This window comes from Aythya ferina, assembly GCF_964211825.1.
Source record: "Aythya ferina genome assembly, chromosome: 20".
Classification (NCBI taxonomy): Eukaryota; Metazoa; Chordata; class Aves; order Anseriformes; family Anatidae; genus Aythya; species Aythya ferina.
Window position 1 is genome coordinate 7,602,219 of NC_140318.1, and position 22,925 is coordinate 7,625,143.

Below are 22,925 nucleotides of genomic sequence, written 5' to 3' on the forward strand. Positions count from 1 at the left end.
TGGTGCTTAAAGCCCACAAAAGTTTGCCCAGAAGTGCTTTTTTATAAGGGGTCTTTTCCTGTCCTGAATGCCAATGTGCTTGTAGCTACATAAAATCAATATCAGTGAGAGGAAGGAATCCTCTATGTGGAAAGAAGTCTTGGAAAAGCAGATTCATATCCAGGATCCATTGCTTCACACTAATATTCCACATTGGAAAGCAAGGATTTGAATGTGGGAAAGCAGTTATTTGAATAGATGTGTGCGAGGGAAGACACACACAAACTCTCACACACAGGCTATTGATTCAAACTGTATTTATGATTCTTCAGACCTCTAAGAAATTGATTTTATACTATTCTCTCTTTCTCTCTCTCTCCAGCTGAAAATCAAAGCTCAGTGTAGGATCCCTTAAAGAATTTTTCTGATAGGAAAAAAAATTTCTAAAGTTTATCTGGAAAAAAAAAAAAAAAGAAGAAAGCCCAAGAATCCTGTGGATTTGGTGTTCAATATTCTGTCAACTGTCTTTTCAGAGAAACAGAAAACATAGAAAGAGCATTTAAAAATAAACAAGCAAACAAGCACAGCTCCACTTCTTTGTTTCCTTTTCAAGGAATGAATTAGACTTATTTTCAGCAAGTTCAGATAACAACTTGAGTTTTCAGTTCTTCAGTATCTCTCTTTTTCCCCTGGATTTCATTATTCTCATTAAGGTTTTGATTGATTGATTGATTGATTTACATACTTTTTAAGGGACTTATTGAAACCTGAAGTCACAAAATAGCCCATGTGCCAGCCATCTGCACTGGTATGTATCTGCTAAAGAGGATTGAGTCTGAAATTCAGGCTTTGGACCTAAACAAATTCACCTTCATTAAGCAAAATGCTTAAGAGTTCGTTCATCTTTAAGCCCAGGCCTAAAATAAAGGCTTTGCTGAGTTTTAAATGTTCTGATGAGCCAATGCACAAAGCTTGTGCTTTGAAGAAGCTTGGCCTTTCAGCTAGTGTCAAAACTCCTACAAGCTCCAGCAAGACCTGCGTTGATGCCAAGTCAACATAAGCTCAGTCTCCAGCGTCTGACCACAAGAAGTCTGACTTGAGCATGGAAAGCTACACAACATGAGAATGTTTTCTCAGGTATGGACTTCTGATTTCTTTCAGCTCCAACCATCATCTTCCTCATTTTTATTAGCCCCCGTGCTTTCTGGCCAAATCAGTGTCTTACCCACCAAGGGGATCCACTTCATTTCATTCTAAGCACCATGCACCAGCTAATTATAAACCAAACACAAATTAAACCCATCTTCCCATCCTCCTCTCTGAAACCCCTAATTGCCCATTACCCTGTATTGTGCTCTGACACAAAAGTAATTCTACTAAGTGGGGAGTTTTGTTGTTGTTTTTTCTTTTATAAAAACTGTTAATTTGCTATTAAATCTCTTGTTGAAAGACTAATAGCTTAATGAATGCATTAAACATGTGCAAATTAGTTTTTTTAAACTGCATTACTTAGCTGAAGATTGAAAGGGTATGATACATCATCGTTGGCTCAGTAGGATTTAATGAGGCATTAGACCATCTTCTGTCTTGGAGGCCAGACTTATGAATGATCCCCAGAATTGCACAGGCAACACTTGTCCCAGGTCCCTCTCCTGCAAGCGACATATATTTTCCCCTTGCCTGTTTCTTCCCCCGTTGCCGCTGATGTACATGAAATAAAAATGTAGTTTCCAGATCAGTTTTATAATGAAAAGTAGCCCATTGCTGATGACAAATGTTGTTTACAGTCACTAGAAAAGAGGGTGGAATGGTGAGTGAATATATTAGAGGAGGAGAGGATAGCTTTTATATTCATTATACTGCCATTTTGGGCCTGCGAAGACACATAACCTTTCTCTTTCTCCCTCCATCATACAGTCACTTTCAGATGTCTACATTAAAATAAAAAGCTGCAGGCGGTGTGTTTTGCATTAGCTACTATCAATGAAGAAGACATTTTCCACCAGTCAAACAGAGCTCGTTGCAGGAACATCATCCCTCTAAACACACTTACTGACGTTTTCCTGGGTGCCTTCCCTTCTACGCCCCTCCCCTGGTTGTCCCTGCTCCACACAAAAGAAAATCTGCATTAAATTACCAGGAAAAATCATTGCAAGGTTCTGGTTGTACCACTCATAAAGGAGAATAATACCCATCAGGGTGATGCAGGACAGCAGCAGCCATTGGTGCCTACCTGAGGAGCAGGCAACCTCTTGTGAGAGGATTATTCTGGAAGATTTTAGACCTATGGGGACTGAAGCAAAAGCCACAGACAACAGAAGCTGCAGGCAGAAAGCAGGTAGCCAAAACTGCACCACAAATTACATTTGAGCTGTGCAAATTCTGTTGGATGGCCTCAGGTGGACATGGCCTACTGATGCTTGCAAGCTTCCAGCATGGGCTCGAGAAGATGCTGTTCCCAGACAGGAAGATTTTGAGTATGGAGACTGTAGATATGAACCAATTTGGAGGAAAATTTCTCCTGTGAGGCCTGAGAGACTTCTGTTGCTCAGAGAGAAGGGCAGTAGGATGGGGTTTGTGGAGGAAAGAGTTTTATCTTGGCTAAGATGAAATAGGAACTCCTTATTTTTAGAAAATTAGATAAATTAAACTTCAAGAGAGGGATGCATAGTTTTAATACTTCTGGGGTTGTGCCTATCAATTAAAGAAGGAAGAGGCCTGTGGAGAGGTGGCTGCAGGACACCATGAGCTGACATGTTCTGGAACAAACCCAGAGTCAGACAGGCTGGCACCGATCCCACCTTCACATCTCCCGTCCATGCCATGATCAAAAGGCTGTCAGATACTAATAAAGTCTTAATGCATCATTTCTTATTCACACTGACTCATGTGAGACATCTTGGGCATCCAAGTTTAGTGGGTCATGTTCCTAGGCTCCTTCTGCAATGATTAGCTCTTCCAGATTCAGAAGAGCTAAGTTAGGATCCTGCCTGGCATGAATTACCATCTTTTCAAATCCTTCTCCACTGATTTTACAAGGAGCTTTAGGGGTTCTAGCCATTTATCTCTAACACCCAGGTCAGATGTCTGAAATTAGACACCGAATATCTTTATAGGATCTTATTCATCTCTGCAAGCCTATGTATGTGCAAGGCAGCAGGGCGGCACTGCTGCCATTAATGGCTTGTGGTGAGACATTGCCTAGGGGCCGAGAAGAGCCAGAGGGCACAGAGTTAGTGCTGGATCTGTACCATTTCATCCGAGCTAGTGCCCTCCACTGGCCTGATGGGAATCTCACGGAAGGAGCACCGAATGAAACATCAGGGATGTTCTAAAAATAGGAAATAAAGGAGTAAGGACTAGGCTCTTCCACGAGATCATGTAACGGTCCTTGGCTGAGCAGTGGCAGGTCCTTTATTCCCTTACTGGAACATACTTCAAATCTTTGTGGTGTTAGAACTGTAAGAAATTCAGGCCCATTCTGTTCACACCTTACACTTACCTGGTAAGTAGGAGCTCCTATGTCTCATGCTTACACCGTAAGTCCTAGGGCACAGTATCTGACTATCTTTCCTCTGGGTAAGAATGAAAAGGTGGTTCTAGTTGTTCTGAAATCAGCCACGGCATCATCTCTGGTGCTTTCCTTCCATGTTTGTATCAGGTGGAACCCCCTCTGGTCTGCACTGAAGCCAGAGCAGAATGAAATTGTCAGGCAGTTCCCTTCTGGGGAGCCTGGCTTTTAGGGGAATATACAAGGACAGGAACTGATGTCTGTTCAGGAAACATTCCTGTACTACTGAGTACTAAGGACTTGCCTCGTGCAGTACCAGTCCACTGACACACTCATTAATTTGTTAATTAATCGGAGTACAGCTTCTGAGCTACATTTAGCCAGCTACAAGTTAGGGGCTTAGTCTCGCCGTCCCCTGAAGGTGCACCCCGAGGGTGACTGGCATCTGCAGGAAGACAGATTATTCCTTCCATCTATCTGGATATCAGCATTAGTATGAGACTAGTCGTTCCCTGAGATGTCTAACACTGCGCAGAGATTTCAGAAAGATCCTGAACAACCAGCCTAGACAAGATATCTAACTCTCAGGTGGTTAATGAAATGAGGTGGATCCCATCCCACTGAGATGGGAGAACAGCTCCATTAGCGCGCTCTATTAATACACTGACAGCACAGAATAATACCATCATAAGTTCAGCTAATCTTTTTGCACCTCATAAGTTATGAAAATGTTTTACAGGTTATCAACAGAACTCACTTCACCCATAATTAGAAACATTGGCTTTAAAAGCCTGCATGGATGCCGATTGTTACTCTTCAGAAATAAAACTGTTTCTGGGGGGAGAGAAGGAAGACCACGGACTGTTGTTAGTGGAAGCACATATACCCATACACAAAAAGGAGTGGGAGATTGTGGATCTGAAATATTTTAAGCCCAAATATTCATACATGGCAAGTTACAAACATCCTTTTTTTTTTTTTTTTCAGGACAGAAATCAGAGGTATTCATTCAAACCTTAAAACCTGTGAATAATTGTACCTTATACACAGGCAAATACTGACACATGCGCTGTGGAGGAAGTCTCTGCTATTCAAACAAACATTTCTGTGCTTGTGTTGCCTATAGTCTGCGCTTGTATTGTTAGCAGCACACAGCACAGCGCACAAGGTCAGCGGTAGACTGCACTCCCATGGTTAGTGTTTGAAGAGGGAACATTTTATCCTTCACAACAAATCTACATATAGGCTATTGAATGAAATACAATAGCCTCACTACATTACTTCATCCATTAGCTAGATGCCTGTAAGAAAAATAAAACTGCATTTTTTTAGGATCCATTATGGATTGTGAGGTAAACAACTTGCATTCAGGCAGAAAAGTGCTATCTGCTCCCCAAAGCAGCCAAATTTTCAGTTTATGTCATTCAAATGGAGGTAGGGGACCTGTTTTAGCACTATTTAGTATTACTTTTGGGGGCTAAGGTGATTTCATGTATGAGTGCTGCATACACACGAGCAGGGAGACATACCTTAAAGATTTCTCAGCCCTTCTGCAAGCAAGAGTGATGTGGGGAATGGTACCCAGTGAGCATCACCTCCAGCATTAGTCCAAGAAGCACTCACTGCACTGCTGCTGGTGTACAACCAGATCCTGAGGGTTATGTCATGGTTTCTCCACCTCACTTCAACCCAGAAAAAGTAGCAGTAATGCTTCCTGCTCTTTATTCTGATCTGGTGGCTCCCAAGCACTTCTCACAACATTAGCAATTGCACACCATTAGGTAGTCGGGTAAGAACCTCATTGTTGAATGGAAGGAGAAGGGAAGACAAAGGGACAGGTATTTTCTGTACTCCCTCTCATTTCTTCTCCTATCAGCACTATACTGAGGAAGCTTTTCTTTTCTTCCCCAGTATACCTGATCTCCCTCCAAGCTCAGGATTCAGCTGCCACACTCAAAAACTTGATGTGCAGGTGACACTTCAAGGATGTAATCAGCAAACGTTGTGGAGGGTAGAGGAGCAAGACATGCTGACACAAAAACGATGATCTATTTTAAGCAGGCCAAGAGCACACCTACTCCAGGCCTTCGAATTAGGAGGGCTGCCTGCTCCGTGTGCCATGAATCATCCCCATCTGTCTGGGGAAGCGGGATTTCTTCCCCAGCCTTTGCAAAGGTGTGCTGAAAGGGGGGCACTGAATAGGGTTAGGACAGCCAGGTCTGTTTGATAGCTCAGGGCTGGAGCACTGAGAGGACTCAGCATTACCAGGAGCTGTGGCACAGAGCATGGGATGTATCGGGCAAGTGGAGGGCAACATGTGCATCTCTTGAAGATGTCAATGAAGTGGCAGTAGCTGGCTAAGAGCTCTCACTAGGGCAGCAGGGGTGTGAGGGAAGAGGGGTAGAGGAGGGACTGTGGAAACTTTTGAGGAGAGGAAGGACTGACATGCTGCTGGCACAGGCCTTTCCTTGAGGCTAAACTGGCATCCTCCTGTCCTTTCCCACCAGTAATTTGGGCCTTCTCCAGCAAAGAAGGGCCACTGCACAGACCAAAGTGAGCTGGGGGTGGGCATTTGTAGGTGGGCAGAGATCGCACCATGCCAGGAGCCCAGAGATGGCATCAAAACAGGAGCTGGAACTGGAGGAGAAGCTCCCTGTGGCCTGTCAGTGCATGCTGTCCTTACCTTAGTCTTCAGAGTGAGCAATCCTGTAGGATTGTGCCACCAGCCCTTTTTCTCCTTCACTCAGGATTCGGGAAGTGTAGTAATGAGAAGGTGGTTGAGTTTGCAGACGTGCTCAAGTGACTCTTCGTTGTGGAGGTAACTCAGGTCTGTCCCCAGGCTGAGTGCTACAACTCTGGCTCCCAGAGCAGGGCAAATGGTTTGCTTCGTGGTGCTCCTGTGTTGTGTCACCCATCTTGTATTGGTCCCTCCTGGTTTTGAGGAGTCAATTCTAATTCCTAGGGAAAAAAAAAAAGAGAGAGAGATGTTCTTGAAGGACTCATAGAATCATAGGAATGAAGGATGGAAGACGTGGCAACCTGGGTTATCATTGGCATTGTAATTGCACACACGGTCTGGGCAGGGAACATTAAAAAAATATAAAAGGAAGGAAAACAGAATTATCACAACAGAGCTTGCTTTGAGGCCCCCAGAACGTGTGATTGCTTTTCTTACATACAGGAGACTGAAAGCGAACCGAATGTCACCAACGCTGAAGCGGAAAACGTTTGAATGACATGCCCCATACTGAGACGCAAATTCCTGTGAATCGGGTATATTACACATTGCTGAGACAGCTCAGCCCTTCTGCGTGTTTTTGAGCCCGAACCAATTAAAACACAAAGCAGGTGAACGCGGGAGGCAACCCCATTGTTTGTTTATCAGACGTAAAGGACACGTACAGACTTCAGATCGCAGCGCGGCGCTGCGAGGGCTCCCGCTGCCCGGGCCCCGCTGTAATAGCAGCCTGTCCTAATAACAGCCTGTTAGGAAACAATGCAGCAGAGAGGACGGGCAAAGACGCATCCAGGTCACAAGGCAGGAGGCAGGGATCCCACAGGCTAATCTTGGCTTTGAAGCTAATGAATGCAGTAAATAGGGAGTCACTAGAGCGTGAAAAGCACGCCTTCTAGCTGCTGCTGAATTAACTTTCCTCCTACTGCCCGTGAGTCAAGCAAAGCCTGCCTGATGGCACCTGAGTTGGCTGACCAGCTGCAGAACCTCTCGCTGACCACGAAACCACGTCCGTCCCTTGGAGCTGGGGCCCAGATGAACCTCGCTGCCAACAAAACTCCCCTCATCCCCCAAACTCGTACGTACACCAGCACAGAGCAGCCGTACCGTCGCAGCCACCAGCTCCCGTACCCGGTTTCTGGTTCGTTAAGCGTTGCTTTTCAGCCAGCTTCCCTCCAAAACCCTTCCACGGCTCTGCTAAGCCGCTCACTGGAAACGTCCCCTAAACCAACGTTGCCTGGTGCCTCTGATTTAAGCCGTTGTTCCAAACTCCTCTCTAAATTAAACCCAAGTTTTCTGAGCCGCCTTAGAGACTCGTTCTGGTCTACAGCTCATTTCACCGCTCCCAGCCTCTCTCTGGTTTCCCTGAATCAAAGCAACTTTCGTGCCTTCATATTCCCCAGAGGCAACTCGTCTCCTTAAAGCTTTTTCCACTGCCCCAGCATCATCTTTCTTTCTGTCCCTCCAGATCTATTTCTTCTCCTGCAAATTCAATTAAAGCCTCTCTGGGAGCCTCACGATCAAGTCAATCCAGTGACCAATGGTGGGACGGGTTAAACCGAGGTTTCAAGTGAGTAGGTATGCGAGGAGCTGAAAGGAAGGCAGACGTTGTTATTAAGGAACTGGAGAGGAGGATTCATCACTCCTCACTTAGGTGTGCACAGATTGGGGCTACTTCAAGGCAGGTATCGGTGCTCCCACTGCAGATCCAAACCTTTCTCATCCTCGGATCCGCTGACTGTACGGACAGATCTTCACCAGCAACAGTGGGAAATCAGGGGGCAACGTCTCATAGCCCATCCAGTCAGGTGTGTGACTCCGGCCATACAAAATAAGCTCATCTGTATGGTCTGTACAGTCTTCTCTCTCAATTACCCTGCAGCTGTATCTGTTCCAAAAATAACAGCTAGCTCCTTTGCATTTTGTGATTGTGCCATCATAATTAAAATAAATACCAGTCTCCAAACAGCTTTGATGGGAGCCCATCAATTTTATGGGGGGAGGGGGAGGAAATGGAAAAATGCTTTTTTCCGAATTATTTTTACTCCAGCATACCTGGTTTCAGAACTGCCTTTGATTCAGTTGGGTTGCTGCGGAAACAGCCATGACATCAGACTCGGGAGTCGTGACATCGTTGAGTGAATAATCAGATGCTGGAGAAAGCAGCAGGAAAAATGAAGTAAACAAATGTGTTTATCCACAAATGCTCCTACCATGAGGAACTGGAATCTCCAGTGGTAATTTACCACACGTTGCTAATGTGTTTGTTATAATATATTTCTTAATTCTTTTTCCTTTTATTTTGGCTGAATATGAAAGTTCATCAGGGCTGGAACAAACAGGGGAAGCATATTGAAATGAGCATTACAGATCTGTCGTGCTCTAGTTTATGGTCTTTTCTCAGTGATACACAGTAAGTAAAACAAGCACTGATTGAGTCAGCTGCCTCCTGGGTGTTCATTTGCTGTAGTGTGAGGAATATTAATGCTAAGTACATCCGCGTGCATCAGGAAAGGCAGGAGGAGGCAAGCAGATTACCCCGGCTTAGGGGTATTATACACGCGTCTGCAACTTCCAAAGACACAGAGAGGAAACATTTCTGTGGGTTTTTGTCTCTTATCTTCTTACAGTCTTATAGATTTTGGAGATGCATTGCCCTGGAGTTTTAATACTCTGAGTTTTCAGGGGGGATTGTGACTTTTTTTTAAATCCTCCTTTTTACGGGAAAAAAAAAGGAAAAAAGCAAGCACTGAATTTCATCAGGATAAAGAAAAAGCAGATTCCAAGAGAAGAAAGAACAGATGAAAAAGAAAAGTTTGATTAAAATCCCCTCTTGTTCCATGTGTTTGATGTAAATATCTTCACACCTTTCTCTTCCTTTGCAACCTCAGCAGAGGGTTCAGCCCGTCACCAGGGGATTGAGTTCCAAGCTTAGGGCTTTGTAGTTGCTGCTGCTCTTGCTGCTGTTGTCTAAAGGGATTATAAGCCTTTGTAAAGCTTGTGTTAATACCCTGGAGGGGAAAAAAATGAGTTTCCAAATAACCATTTTTGTGTATCCCCTGTCTAAGGTACCCTAGCAATGGGAAAATTGGGAAGTGTTTTGGCTTCAAGAGTGGGTCATTGAGAGTTCACAGCCACGTCTGCAGCCTTCCTGACACAGTGCCTCCAGTGCTGAGGTGGCCCTTGCCTTGCTGCTGACACCAGGACCCCTGAGGAACAGCAGTGCGTTTCTCTGCACACCAGTTCAGTCTTTGACTGGGTTTTTAAAAAGCTCCTGAAGGACTGAATTAGGTGCTCAGCTCCCATCACATCCTTCAGTACCGCCTGAGCACCTTGTAGTCTACACATTCTTTGGAAAATCCCAGCTCAGGATCCAACTCCACAGCTTCAGACTGACTCTCTGCATCTTTTCAACCCCTTTTTTCTTTTCTGCAGAAGGATTGGTTTCGAGCCACGTCACACCACTTCCCTCCAGATGCAGTTGCGAAGGTGCAGAGCTGCTTGGTATTCAGGGAGCATCGGTGGCTCCGGGTCACTCAATATTCCAGGGCGAGGAGTGAATTGCTCGGTATTCCAGGGATGTGCCATCGCTCCGTGTCTGCCGGTACCCCAGCCCGTGCTGCTAAGATCTCTCGGTATTCCTCCGGTGTGCTTCAGGTGCTTAAAGGCTGCCACGGAGAGCTTGGGTGCCTGCCAGGACGAGAGCCTTCAGCATTCACATGTGCCTCCCCTGCGAGGGGTGAGGCACGCGGCCAGCCACTCGGCTCGCCGCTCTGCCGGCTTTTGAGAATAGAGGCGAACACGATGGTCAAAGAGAAAATGACAATAGAGAGGAGAGCAAAAGAGAAGTGGTGAAAGAAGGGAGAGATATGAAAGGACGGTTCTTTAGGAAATGAGACCTTTGAGCCCCTCACACAGGTGCTTTCCAATAGCCCTGGTTGAGGTTCAGATTAAAACGGTGAAGGCAATGCATCCCATCTTTGTCAGGCTGACACCAGCACCCGAGGCAGAGCTGATCAGACCCATTCATTCTCACACTTTTTGCTACCGGTCAGTGTTATGTGATAAAAGGCTCATCCCCACAACACAAAGGAGCAAAACAGGAGGCAAAGGAGTGAACCAGGAACATGGGACCTGACCCGGCTCCTCACAGGGCTGTCCCAGGAGACCGTCACCCCATCCCCTGCAGATGAAACCCATCACGATCAAGTCAACGGGAGAGACTCTTCAGAGCACCTTTACCACTGGGATGGGTCACTGCAGGGCATGGCACTCGCTGTGAGACACAGGGAAGAGTCTTTGGGGATCAGAAAATACTTTGTACAAATCTGTTTCTAAGATTTTCTTAAATAATGTCTTTCAGAAATTTTGCCTTGTCATTTGAGAAAAGCACAACCCCCTCACTATTCTTTTGTCTGCAATTATGACAATTCCATAATGGTATTGAAACATAATAAAAACGATTAGCATAAAACTTCTTGATTGACTGAATCTTTTTTTTTTTTCCTTACAAATTGTCCACTACCAATTTTGGCTACTTACAAAAATAGTCAAATTTGGAATAGATAAAAAAAATAGAAACTGAGTTTTTGGATAAGAGGAATTGTTTCCAGCACAGTCCTTTTCATAAGACCATCTGCTCTTGTGCTACCAGGTATGAGTCTGTAGCGCTGGATGTGTTACTACACCTGACGAGCCAGCACTGTGTACAGGTGGTTTGGAGGATGCCTAGCATGGGTCTAACCAAATAGGGTGTCCATGGAAGTAGAAGAAAAAAGTTCTGTTTTGCAAAAACAAAAATGCAAAAGGAATCTAACATTTACTTTAAGGGATGTTAGATTGCAATGAGAGTGGAGGTAGCCAGTGGTTAGCATAGGCACCAGTGCAAGCTCACCCCAGCTTCCTAAAGTGTTGAACTTTCTGGGGTGGGTAATGGTGGCTCAGGGCAAAAACATATTTCTTCATTGTTAGTATTCAGCTTTGCATTTTTATACAATTAACACAAACCTTAGCAATTCTCCAAACCTGCCTTCTAGATACGTGTGTATTTATGGAAAGGCTTCTGAGCCTCCTTCCCTTTTTTTCTGGGTATGCCCACTGATTTGGAAGGCTTAGCATGTATCTGTTTTTTTTTTTTTTTCCCTTTCTCCATCAACCCTTGGCCTTAAAGCATTAAATCAGAGTTCTCTGGATCTGCTACACCATGAAAATATTTAGTGGATATAATGTTTATTTGTGATTCTTGATTCACTCAACCCATTCTCTAAGGGAATCTCTCCCAACATGCCCCCCAGTACTTAGCTGTGAAAATTACATTCCCTTCCCCACGACTTTGTCAGTGCAAGGAACATCACAGCCTGCTTCAAAATGCTGCACTGCACTTCTCAATGGTATTTTATGACACATTTTTCAAATCAAATTTAAAAGCATAACTGAGTGGAATTAAATTAATGCCGTCTGGTAATGTCAGCAGCACCGGAGCTGTGCATGGCTGGCTTAGCTTCTAAACCTCTGGCAGCTTCCTGGGACTTACTTCTGACTTCAGGGAAATAGTGAACGCGGTGATGTGAATTTTTTAAAAACTGTATCTACAGAAGGGAGCGTGTGGGAGTAAATATATGGTAGCTGAGGACTTGGTAGGGCTTTGCTAGGGAAGCTCTGGAAGGGTGGTTCCTGCGTACAGCTGAGGGAAGGAGGGTATATGAGTTCAGAATAGGCATCTCTGGGAGTTTAGGATTATGGATGTACACCTAGGAGGTCTGAGAACATCCCTAACATTACCCATGCAGACCTTATTGCATCTGTTTTTCCCTTTCTCACTCCTGCTACGACGTAGTTTGATTAGTTATTCTGTCCCAGAAACGAGCATGTCACAGTACGGATTCTGATAATGAAGATGATCGAGATTTCGAATAGCAAAATGCTGTATCTCCAGCCCACTGAGCAGAATGCACAGTTTGTGCTCGCGTATATTTTTGTCTGTGCATAGTCAGGGGAGACTGCTCATAGCTTTTGGGCTGGAAAACTGTTAATACAACAGGAGCTCTACAGGAAGAGAGCTGGGGGAGTAACAGACGTATGCAGGTGCATGTACAATAGGTTCTTACATTTTGTGTCTGTAGATGTCTTAATGCTTATTCTGCAAATATAGAGTCCACATACATCTATCTGAAATGGTGTACGTACAGGCACAATCTCATTTGTGTACAGCCAACATTTTCCTTTTTCTCTATCTCTGTTCTAAATGCAATAATTCCAGCATTTTTTTTCTCATTTTGAAAAAATCCCATAATGATTTTAGCTAAAATTAACCCAAGAACATACAGCACAGGATGTAGTTCATCAGTGCCTAACAATACTTTTGTATTCTTCAGTGACTGCATTTGCTCATCCCATTCCAAGAGGGGCACCTGAAGGCATCGGCTGCCTGGACCTCTCTGCCTTCCCACCCAGGCAATACTCAGATCGTTCCCTCCATAGAAGTGGGACAAAATTTCTGCTGGCAATGCTACACAAGAATTGCACAGACATGCGCTGGGTCCAAACAAGCTCTGTAACCCACCTGAGGTGAACAAATCTCCTCTTGTCCCCGCTGAACATGCCAACTGCCCATAAAGATAGTGGGATTTTAGGTTGGATATTAGGAAGAACTTCTTTACCAAAAGGGTTTTTAGGCATTGGGATGGGCTGCCCAGGGAAGTGGTGGAGTCACCATCCCTGGAGGTCTTTAAGAGACGTTTAGGCGTAGAGCTTAGGGATATGGTTTAGTGGAGGACTTGTTAGTGCTAGGTCAGAGGTTGGACCAGGTGATCTGAGGTCTCTTCCAACATAGACGATTCTGTGATTCTCTGAAAGATGGGTTCACGCTATGGATAGAGGGGGAACTGCGCTTATTCTGGGTTACATTAATGAAGGTACCAATTGCCACTCAGCCCAGAGGGCAAGCCCAGAGCTTGTAATGTGCCATGAAACACAAGTAAAATCACCATCTGTACTTTTTGGGGAGTTATTTTGTTTGCTTGTTTTTCACCTTTATGGTAAACTCCTTTTCTGTAAGGCTACAAAATATATATTCCCCCCTTTATGGAAAACATTGTATGAACACAAAAGCCTTCCCCCATAAAGCACTTGTTTATAGTGGTAACCTCATTGCCTGAATGCCACGGTGACTTGTCCTCATCCCTGCACTAGGGGTGTTGGTGTCTTCCAGATGCTTTTGTGACAAGAACACTTTGAGGTCAGGTAATGCGTTTGTACGGGTGTACAGAGCACTAGAGATATTTATGCTTTTCTATAAATAATAAGCTGTCTTGGATTTACTTGGAGATGTAGGAGCGCAGAAATGGGAAGTGTAATAAGGAGAGGAAATAAATTAAAAAATAAATAAAAAAAGAAAACCGACTCAATGAGAATTCATCCGAAGCCTACCTAAGCAAAATAGATAATGATGAAGCCAAAGGAATTTTCTATGTGAATGAGAGGCCTGCGATCCAAAAGGTGAAAAAAAGATTGCAAAGCTGCATTGCTGATCTCCCAGCCTATGAAGAACTATTTTAGAAAGATTTTTTTTTCTGGGTGCCTCATCCAAATCTAGCTTGGGGATGGAAATTTCCTGGGACTTCCAGAGGATCCTCTGGGAGCTGGGATTACCCCAGAATTTCACAATTGCAATTCAGTTCTGATACTTTGCTGAAGTCAAATGGCTCCAAAAATGTGCTTTTTCCCCCTTTATTTCTCAAAGCTTGGACACAATCGGTGCGACACAAGGTTGAAATAAAATTTTATAAGCTGTTCTTAATGCACAGGGATTTACATCAGCTTGGCTAAACTGCGGAAATTTTGTATGCTAGGCAGGGTAAGACTCATTTCCTTAATTTAAGCATCTAGGTGTTCAACATCTAATTCCGAGCCAGTCACGCCAGGCTTCCTTTGCAGACAGCAGGGAGAAGCAGGCTCCCACTGAAGACATCTCATTTCATTCTCAAGAACAGCCTCTAATCTGGGTCAGACGAATTGCCTCTGGAGGTACCCGCAGCCCCAGACTGGAGAGAGATCGGGGTGATTATCCTGGACCTCTCGCTGTTAGACATCTAAAGAGGAGGGAGATGAATCCCGGTCTCAGCAGCTGTTACATTGCTGTGGGTTAGGGTGCTTAAAAATGTCTCTTCTTTGCTAGCTTGAAAGACTCCATCGCTCTCACTGAGAGACAATTTCATGCTCTTAAACAAAGTACTAAGGCATGAAAGTACAATCCAAGTCTGTTCCTTCTGTAGGGCTGCGTAGGGCTGGTTAAAGGAAAGGGCCATATGATGTGCTTTGCATTGAACTGAGGAACTGACATTGGTATCTGGGAAACGTTCCAGTAGACTGAGGAAGAGGGCTGTGCTCTGTGCCGGCATAAAAAGAGCCAATTTTCATGGAGATACCATCCATTTACACCTGGTCTGCATTTGGCATGGGGAGAAGAGAAATCGCCCCTTGATCAGGGCGTATTTGACATATTGAGTTATCTCTCTGGTGAGTAATGGAGTGAAGATGAGTACACGTTTGATATGTTAGAGTGGCTTCCTATAAATATTAAAGCATGAGGAAACTTCACAGGCTAATGGGACGGAAGCACCTGCAATTCATCCACACAGCCCATACCGAGCTGGAGGTGGCTGCCAGCAGCGGGCTTCCCGGAGGGGTCGTTAACAGCTCTCGCCAGGCTTTTCTGCTCTTCCAGGATCTTCATGGCTGGAAGGAAAACTTTGCATTGCTTAGCCTCAAATTTCAAGGAAGCTGCGCTCACAGAGCTCTTTTCACTACGTCTAGGGAGAACATGAAATCCTCATCACTGGAGGTTTTTAAAGACAGATTAGACAAACCTGTGTCTTGAAAAGCATTGATCTTCTTGACCCCACTGGAAAGCAAAAGGGTTGACTGGAGGTCAGTCAATAATTCCTCCACTTCTGTTTACCATTCGTATTCTCAAGCAGTAGGATCTCTACCGAATGATTTCCCAGTCTGTGGTTTGCAAACCATCTGAACACATTGCTTTTTGCAGTCGTTTCATGCGATTGAACTAAGGAATTAAAGGTTACTTCCACATGCTATAAACAAGCAAAAATGGAGAGGAAAACAATTAATGAATGAATACACAGAAGTTTAGCCCCGTTTTTATGTGACAATAGTGATGGAATTTGCCTATTTCTGTTTTGCTTTCCAAAGAAGTGCCCATTCTCCACGGAAAAATAGAGAAACATTGCTCTCGAGGGCAGCCAGCTGGATTTACCCCAGCAGCCCGAGAGGCAGCCAGCCCCACAGCAAGCTCAGCGAGCTCCCTGTTGCTGATCACCAACACGGGCTGAGCACCACGGCATTCCCCAGCGTTGCTATTCTTCAGAAAGCCTTCCTGCTGCACACCGCAGGATGATGTGTCCAACAACCCCACCAGAGCAGGATGGATCTCAGCAGGTTTGCTCTGCTGGTGTCGCCTTCACTCATCGCACTCTTCCTGGCCCATTCTCTCGCCGCCTTCTCTCCAGATTGTTTGCACTCCGAAGATTCCTGCTGCACCCTGTACGAAAGGAGCCGTAATTGCTGATCCAGCTGTTCGACGTTCCCCTCAGTACAATCTGGAAGCCGGTAAACAACCAGATAATGTTTATCGTTGCGGTGCAGAGGAACTGAGTGGTGCTGCCTGCCTGATTCCGCCCTGGAAGGGACCGGAGGGAGCCCCGCGCACCTGTGAGCTCCGCTCTCTGCTGGCTCAGCGTTTCCTTCCAAGTGCATTTCAAAGTCAGAGGCTGGGGTTTTCAAAGGCACTTGCTGAAGGGAGCAGCGTTCTGGCAGCCACAGGGTTGTTAGCTGAAAGGCTGTTGTTGTAAAGCTGGGAAAATGTTTCCTGTTGCTAGGAACAAGACATGTCTCTTGATTTCCCTGGATGGTTTTGCACTGCTACCTGTCCTGAGGCATGGAGTTAGCTAAAATTTGCAAAGAGGTCACTAAAGAGCTGCAGAAGAAAAGTAACATAAGAAGTATAACTTCACCCCAGCGGAGCTAACTTCTAAATAGTTGGATCAGCAGTGATTCCAATCGCACCTCTTACTTTGTGTGTGTGTGGCTGGATTTTATTATTATTATTATTGTGTTGCTGTGACGAGTAGCTTGAAGAAAAGAGTGGGAGAAGACAGCCAGCCAGCTGCATGCGTCAGAGAAAATGTGTCAGGTTAGGACACATCACCTGAGAGGGATGCTCATGAAAGCCGTGAAAGGCTTCCTCCTACTCCACTGGGTAATTCACCACACCTTTCAATCTGAATTTAGCAAAAAGAAACATGTTTGTGGGTTTTCCTTCCTACGACTTTCTTCCTCAAGCTATGCACTTTGTCCAGCCTGGGTGAGAGCATAAAGGTAAGTGCCAGAAGCTGATCTGGGATCTGAGGATCCTGGAAAGGACTCCTGCAAGGCTGCACACCCGGCTGCCCTGGGCACAGAACCCGTGAGCTGCAGAATTACACCGCAAAAGATGTAAAAGATGCGAGGGACAAGGGGCTGAAACCAGGCTAAGAGTTAAACCCTGCAGGGATGGGCAGGCACGCTAACCCAGCAATACCAGGACACCAGGGGTGGGACAGCGAAGGATTTCCACCTGCAGCGTCCTAGGAGTCAACTCAGCGGGAGAAACATACCAAGGATGTAGACAGGAGATCTGCAACCATACAGTGACCTTTTTTTCTGCCTCTAGCTTTTCAGTACCAGCTTTCCCTTCACTGCATCAGCCAGGAGAGGATATGAAGGACCCAGCCTGACCCAGTCCTTTCTCCAGTTCCAGCCAGCACAACACCAAGAGCAGTGCTCTTCCACCTGGAAGCACAGAGAGGTGTGGGCAGGCAACCCCCTCAACTGCACAGCAGCTTGCACAGATCCATACCACCTCTCAATAGCATCTACACCTCACCACGAGCATGTACCCTGCAGCTAAACTGCACTCCTGGACCATCATCGCATCTCAGATGCTTCCACCAGTGGTGGCACCCATGCAGAAAGTCACGAGAGCTGTGACCCTGCTCGGGCACGGAGCCTTCTTCGCGGCACGAGTGCTTCCCTCCCATCAAGTTTCCATCTTTCAGTCCTGTTCTCGCCTCATTAAAATTATAGGTGCTCTTTATTAGCATCATGTGTATCGTCAGACCCCAGCTTGTGTCAGCTGCCTCTATCTGAAAATGGCACTTGAAGGCATAGCAAGAACTCTGCCTCTGTTCAGGCCAGCTAGGAAGCCTGAGAAACCCCATTTCTTTCCACATTCTCGTTCCAGATTTTCCCGAGTAATAAAGAAACAAGCTAATTTTCTTCATAAATGAAGTGATTTCAGGTTTCAGTGCGAGACCTGAATGCAGTGGACAGATTCTTGGCTGCTCGAAGCCACTGTGTCATTTCACACCCAGCTCAGGTGCCAGTGTTTTGTTAAATCAAACCTCTGCATTTGATAAGATAAAATAGTTCTTTATGAAATTAAAATTAGGTTTTAACATCTGTAGCAAACAGAGGGTACGCTCACATGTCACATCTGCACCTGTGCAAATGCCAATTAACCCAGCATAATTAGTCACAATTTTTGCTAATTACCACTAAGATCAGAATCAGGATTTACTTCCTCATTTTTTATTCTTTCTCTTGCAGATCCTGATCTTTCTACAGCGAACCGGGGGGGTTATGCAGATGGCCACGTGGGGCAGGTCTTTAAAAGCAAAGCCTCAGAACCAAATTCCCAAGAGCTCAGCACCCAAAATGCAAACACGGTTCTCAGAACAGCGTGGTTCTTATTTAACCACCTAAACAAAGGGGTAAATCTTTGGTCATTCCCTGCCTCTAGCAGTTTTTCGATGGTGCATACCATCAGAAGAAATCAATAGGCAGTAAATGGAGCATTTTTGAGAAAAGTTGGCTCCTGCTGTGAGCCCTGAACCTTTCTGAAAGCGGTGACAGAACGGTGCTCCCTCACCACCCCCTGTTCTCCCCCCATTCCCTGCCTCAGATTCCATCACCAAGCCAGGACCTGTGACAAGCAGTGGTGCTGCCCACCCAGCCCTGCCATTAGTTATCACTGTTCATCAATCACAGCTCAGCAATCAGCGATATTATTTGTTATTGTTACTCCTGAATTTCTGGATTAATAATAAATATAATATAGACTGCTGTTGCGAACAGCTGAGGGAAGGACATGGTATTTCAGAAGGTCTTTAGCATCTGAAATACTGGACGCCCACAAACTATTTATAAAGAAGACGTGTGCTGTGGATATGAAGAGCAGGAAGAATATTGTAGTAACTATGGTTAAGCGAGGGAAGGCTTGTGAGAACTGTTACTTCTTATTATCCCAAACGATATAATTGAAGAGGAAAAAAAGTCAGAAAAGCCTTCAGGCAGTGAATTCCTCTTCAAATTTGAAACAGGAGCAGCAACATTTGCTTTCGGATGCTATTATTTTATCATTGGGTTGAATGGAATGGGTTAGCATCAACATCCTTGTATGTGCTCACAACTCACCTGAGCACTAAATATATATATATATATATATATTTCAGTATTATCTGAAGTTGCATTGATTTTGATGGAGTTCCTGGCAGAGAGATTTATCTCCAGGATGGATTTCTGATCACTTCTAAAGATAGTTTGTGATCCCAATTGAAATGGCAGCAGCTCCTGAGCTTAAGGAAATGTAAGATCCCTGACCTAGATGTCCAACAACACAGAATTTGTTAAAGCATTTTTAAAAGCACCTGATAAAGTTCATGGCTGTCCTTGCTAGTTGATTCAAGAGCTAACATTTCTTCATCTGGAGCACAGATCTTCCTTCGGTTGGAAATTAAACCTAGTACTCGCCGTCTCGTGTCCTCAGAGAGCAACTGATCCTCTGCTAAGATGTCCTTCAGCATATTAGGAGGCTGCACTGTGTCCTCTTTCAGTCTTTTCCTATTAAGGCTCAACTCCTTCAACTTTTCTCACAGGTCTTGTTTTCTGGAACTTTTGTCCTCCTTGCTGGTATCTCTCTGAAGCTCCCCAATTTGTCCACATTATCACACATAATACCCAAAGACCTCATACTCCAGCTGAGGTCTCCTTAGTGCCCAGCTAAGCAGAATATACGATCTACCTGGTGTTACTTTCCAGAGCGAGATTTGTTTCTTCTCACTGTTAATTCATATTCATCTTGTGCAGTATTATAACCCCTTGATCCTTTTCCACTGTACTCCCATTAAGGCAGTTATTCTCTCTTTGGTGGACATAGCCATGATTTCTCCTTCCTAAGGAGTCATTTGCACCATTGTCCTATTGAATTTCATCTTGTTGATTTCCTACTGCTCCGCCAAAGTATCAGAATCATTTTAAATTCTAATCCTGTCTCCCAAACTGCTCGCAGTCCCTTCCAGCATACTGTCATTTGTAAGTTTTATAGATGAGCACCTTAGTACATCATCCACATGGATAATGAAAATATTGAAGAGGTGTGGGACTGCAATTCGAGTGTCCTTCCCATTTAAAGGAGAACTATTCATGTGTGACTTCTCTGCCAGTTGTGGACCCATCTTGGGAGGGCTTCCTCTAGATCACGTTTTCCTCATTTGCTTATAAAAAAGCGAAGTGGGATCATATTAAAAGCTAGATAGATCATAACTGCTGCATCTTCCTAAACCAATGTGGCAGGTGGCTCTGTTAAGAAAATTAGATTGATTTGACAAGATTTGTTCTTTGCAATCCCATGTTGACTGCACCTTTCATCACTTTATTATCCTCCAGATGCTCATAAATTGATTGTTTAATGATTTATTCTATTACTTTTCTGGGTTAAGATGACTAGTCTGTAATTCCCTGGGTCCACCTTCCCCCCTCTTCAAGTGGAGGAGCTATGTTTGTCCTTCTTTGGTCCTCTGGGCCCTCTCCAGTGTCAGCAGGTAGCTGAAGACAACTGCTAATCATGCAGGGACTGCAGTGGCACATTCCATGAGAACTTTTTGTCAGGTGAGAGTGACTCATATGCAATAGTTATCTGCGTGCTCGTTAATCCATTTATCTCCTGTTGTGGAAGATTGTTGTGCTTTATCGTATCACTTTTTTTTAATTTTTTTTTCTTGTTGCTCCTTCCTTATGTGCCTGCATTGCTCCCTTTACATCCATCTGAAAGTTTTTCACCTGAAGGCTGAGCTTCTTCGAGTTGCTCCTTCCCTGTTTGCACTGTGCCATTCTATCCAATCGCTCACATTTAATACTTCATTTTAACTCATCAATTCTTTAACAATATTTCTGTGTAGCTATACCACTCTTTTGCTTTTCTTCCCAGGCCGAGCTACTTTACTGCTGTGTCTTTAACCTGTCATTTCAGCAGCTGCCTGGTATCTCTTCCCCACAGACACCCTGTGAAGTTCATCCACCAGCTTCCTGCACTTGCTCTGCTCTCCCTGTTTTGCTGCTCCTCCCTTTGAATTCTGCATCCATTAAGTTTGTGGTCACCATTTTCATAGAGGTTTATTTCCACCATCTAATTCTGACCAAGTACTTCAGGTTAGGATTCTATTAAATAGTCATTTGTGAACCACAAAAACAACCCCAAGGGAAGATACCAGCGCTGTAACTCTCTCTACCCAGAGAAGTCCTACCAAGCATTTTGCCCTGGCAGGGCTTGATGGTCTGACTTGAGCTAGATATGTCATAAAAACTGGGACTTGGTAGATTAGGTCCTTCAAGTCCGGCATGTGAAAAACAAATGCATAGGAAAGCTCAATTAATCTGTTATGGTTCAGTCCATCTATGTGTGCAGCAGTATGGACTATCAGTTGCCATTCCACATGCAGGGTCATTACTTTATGGAGATTTAAGAATCACATAAATCACATTAAGGACAAAACAAAAACAAAACAAAACAAAACAAACAAAAAAACACAAACACTCACATAGGTAGCCATTTGAGGGTCTCTTAAAGCCCTTCCCTACTATTTTTCAATTAACACACTCAGGAAAATAATTATTAAAAAAAGAAAAAAGAAAAAGAAAAAAAATGAACAAATAATGCAAAAGACAATCAGTTCAATAAAAAGATGCTGCAGGAGCCCACCAGGGACACGAGCAGCAGGTTTGGGAGCACCAAACATGCCACAGATGGCTACAGGGGAGCTTTCCCTGTTCTGCCAGCACATGTCCAGAGAATCACAGCTCACAAAATGGCCGAGGCTGGAAGGGAGCTCTGGAGATCCTCTGGTCCAACCTCCTGCTGAGAAGGATCACCTAGAGCACCTTGCACAGGATGGCATTCAGGTGGGTTTTTGGGTATCTCCAGAGAAGGAGACTGCACAACCCCTGTGGGCAGCCTGTCCCAGTGCTCTGTCACCTCCCAGTACAGAAGTGCCCCCTCATATTGAGCCACAACCTCCTGTGCTTCAGTTTGCGCCCGTTGCCTCTCACTCTGTTGCTGGGCACAACTGAGAAGAGATAAGCTCCATCCTCTTGACACTCTCCCCCCAGATATCTATAGACATTGATGAGGTCTCCCTCCCCTCAGACCTCTTTTCCAGGCTAAACAGGCCCAGCTCTCTCAGCCTGTCCTTGTACGAGAGGTGCTCCAGGCCTCTGATCACCTTCGCAGCCCTCCTTTGAACACTTCAGTAGCCCTATATCCCTCAAGTATTCTCAGTGCTGATCCACTGTTTGTCCTAGAAGCTAAATTACACGCAACTAAAACATTTTTGAAGCTCCTTTACCACATGTTTGACACTAACCGGCACCTTTTGCTTCCAAAGAACTCGATTTGCCAAGTAAGGCCGGTTTCTAGTTGCTGCCTGGGCATCGATGAGAAAAGAAATGAGAAATGACGACCAGACAACCAGTCTGTGAGGCAGGTAGGGTGCCCCCACCACATCACACATTGCCCCTTCGTGGGTGCCCAGGTGCTGTGAGGGGCCTGACTGACACCAGCTCATCACCACGCACCTGAGGGCATCTCACATCTGTGGTACGAAGCCCGAAGAGTGACTTACGGCGGCAAAAAGGAAAGGGAAACATAGGAGCACAGAAGTTTATCTGCCTCCGGAGCAGTGTCTGGATGACAGCTGAGGCAGCCGGAGTTGAACGGCACCCGAGACGTGCAGCAGATGGTGAGCTGACAGCAGAGCTCCCCACCACTGCCTGTCCTCGTGTCACTGTCAGCAGCTGGAAGGAGGCAGGCAGGCATGGGGTTTCCTCCACATGGATGAGAAAAACGTAAGAAACTTTTGTGGTAGCTTGTAATTGTTCACTCTCATCTCCCTCTGCTAATCTAATGTCTCCTTCGGGCCACGTGCTCATCTTTTATTTCTTTTTTTTTCTTATTTTTCCCTCTCACCCATGTAGGATGTAGGTACACCATCACGTTTGTTCAAAAAGCCCCACAGCTTGGCATAATGTCTCTGAAAAAAAAAAAAAAAGCTGGAAATCAGCAGAAGTGCACTTTCCTTTAGGACAAATATTTAGGCCTTAGATATTTTGGTTTCCTCACGGTCTCATTGAACTCCTCTTTAGATGACTAACTCCCATTTTAATCAGTAAAAGCTAGATACTTAAATAGCTTTGAAGAGCCGGTCCCCAGTGTCTTCCAGCGCCAGGATCCAATCATTGGTTCATCAATCTCTGGGTCCAATCACCAGTGATTGATTTAATGATGTCAATATTCCTTCCCATTCCTCCATA

General features: G+C 44.9%; 1 long non-coding RNA gene across 1 annotated transcript in view; it reads right to left on the reverse strand.

Annotated features, from left to right (window-relative positions):
* LOC311421905 overlaps positions 1 to 22,925 on the reverse strand; it is a 237,077-nt gene that overhangs the window by 115,378 nt on the left and 98,774 nt on the right. The window contains exon 3 of the long non-coding RNA XR_014685105.1: positions 6,174 to 6,448. This is a non-coding gene — a long non-coding RNA (uncharacterized lncRNA). The remainder of the gene's footprint in view (positions 1 to 6,173; positions 6,449 to 22,925) is intronic.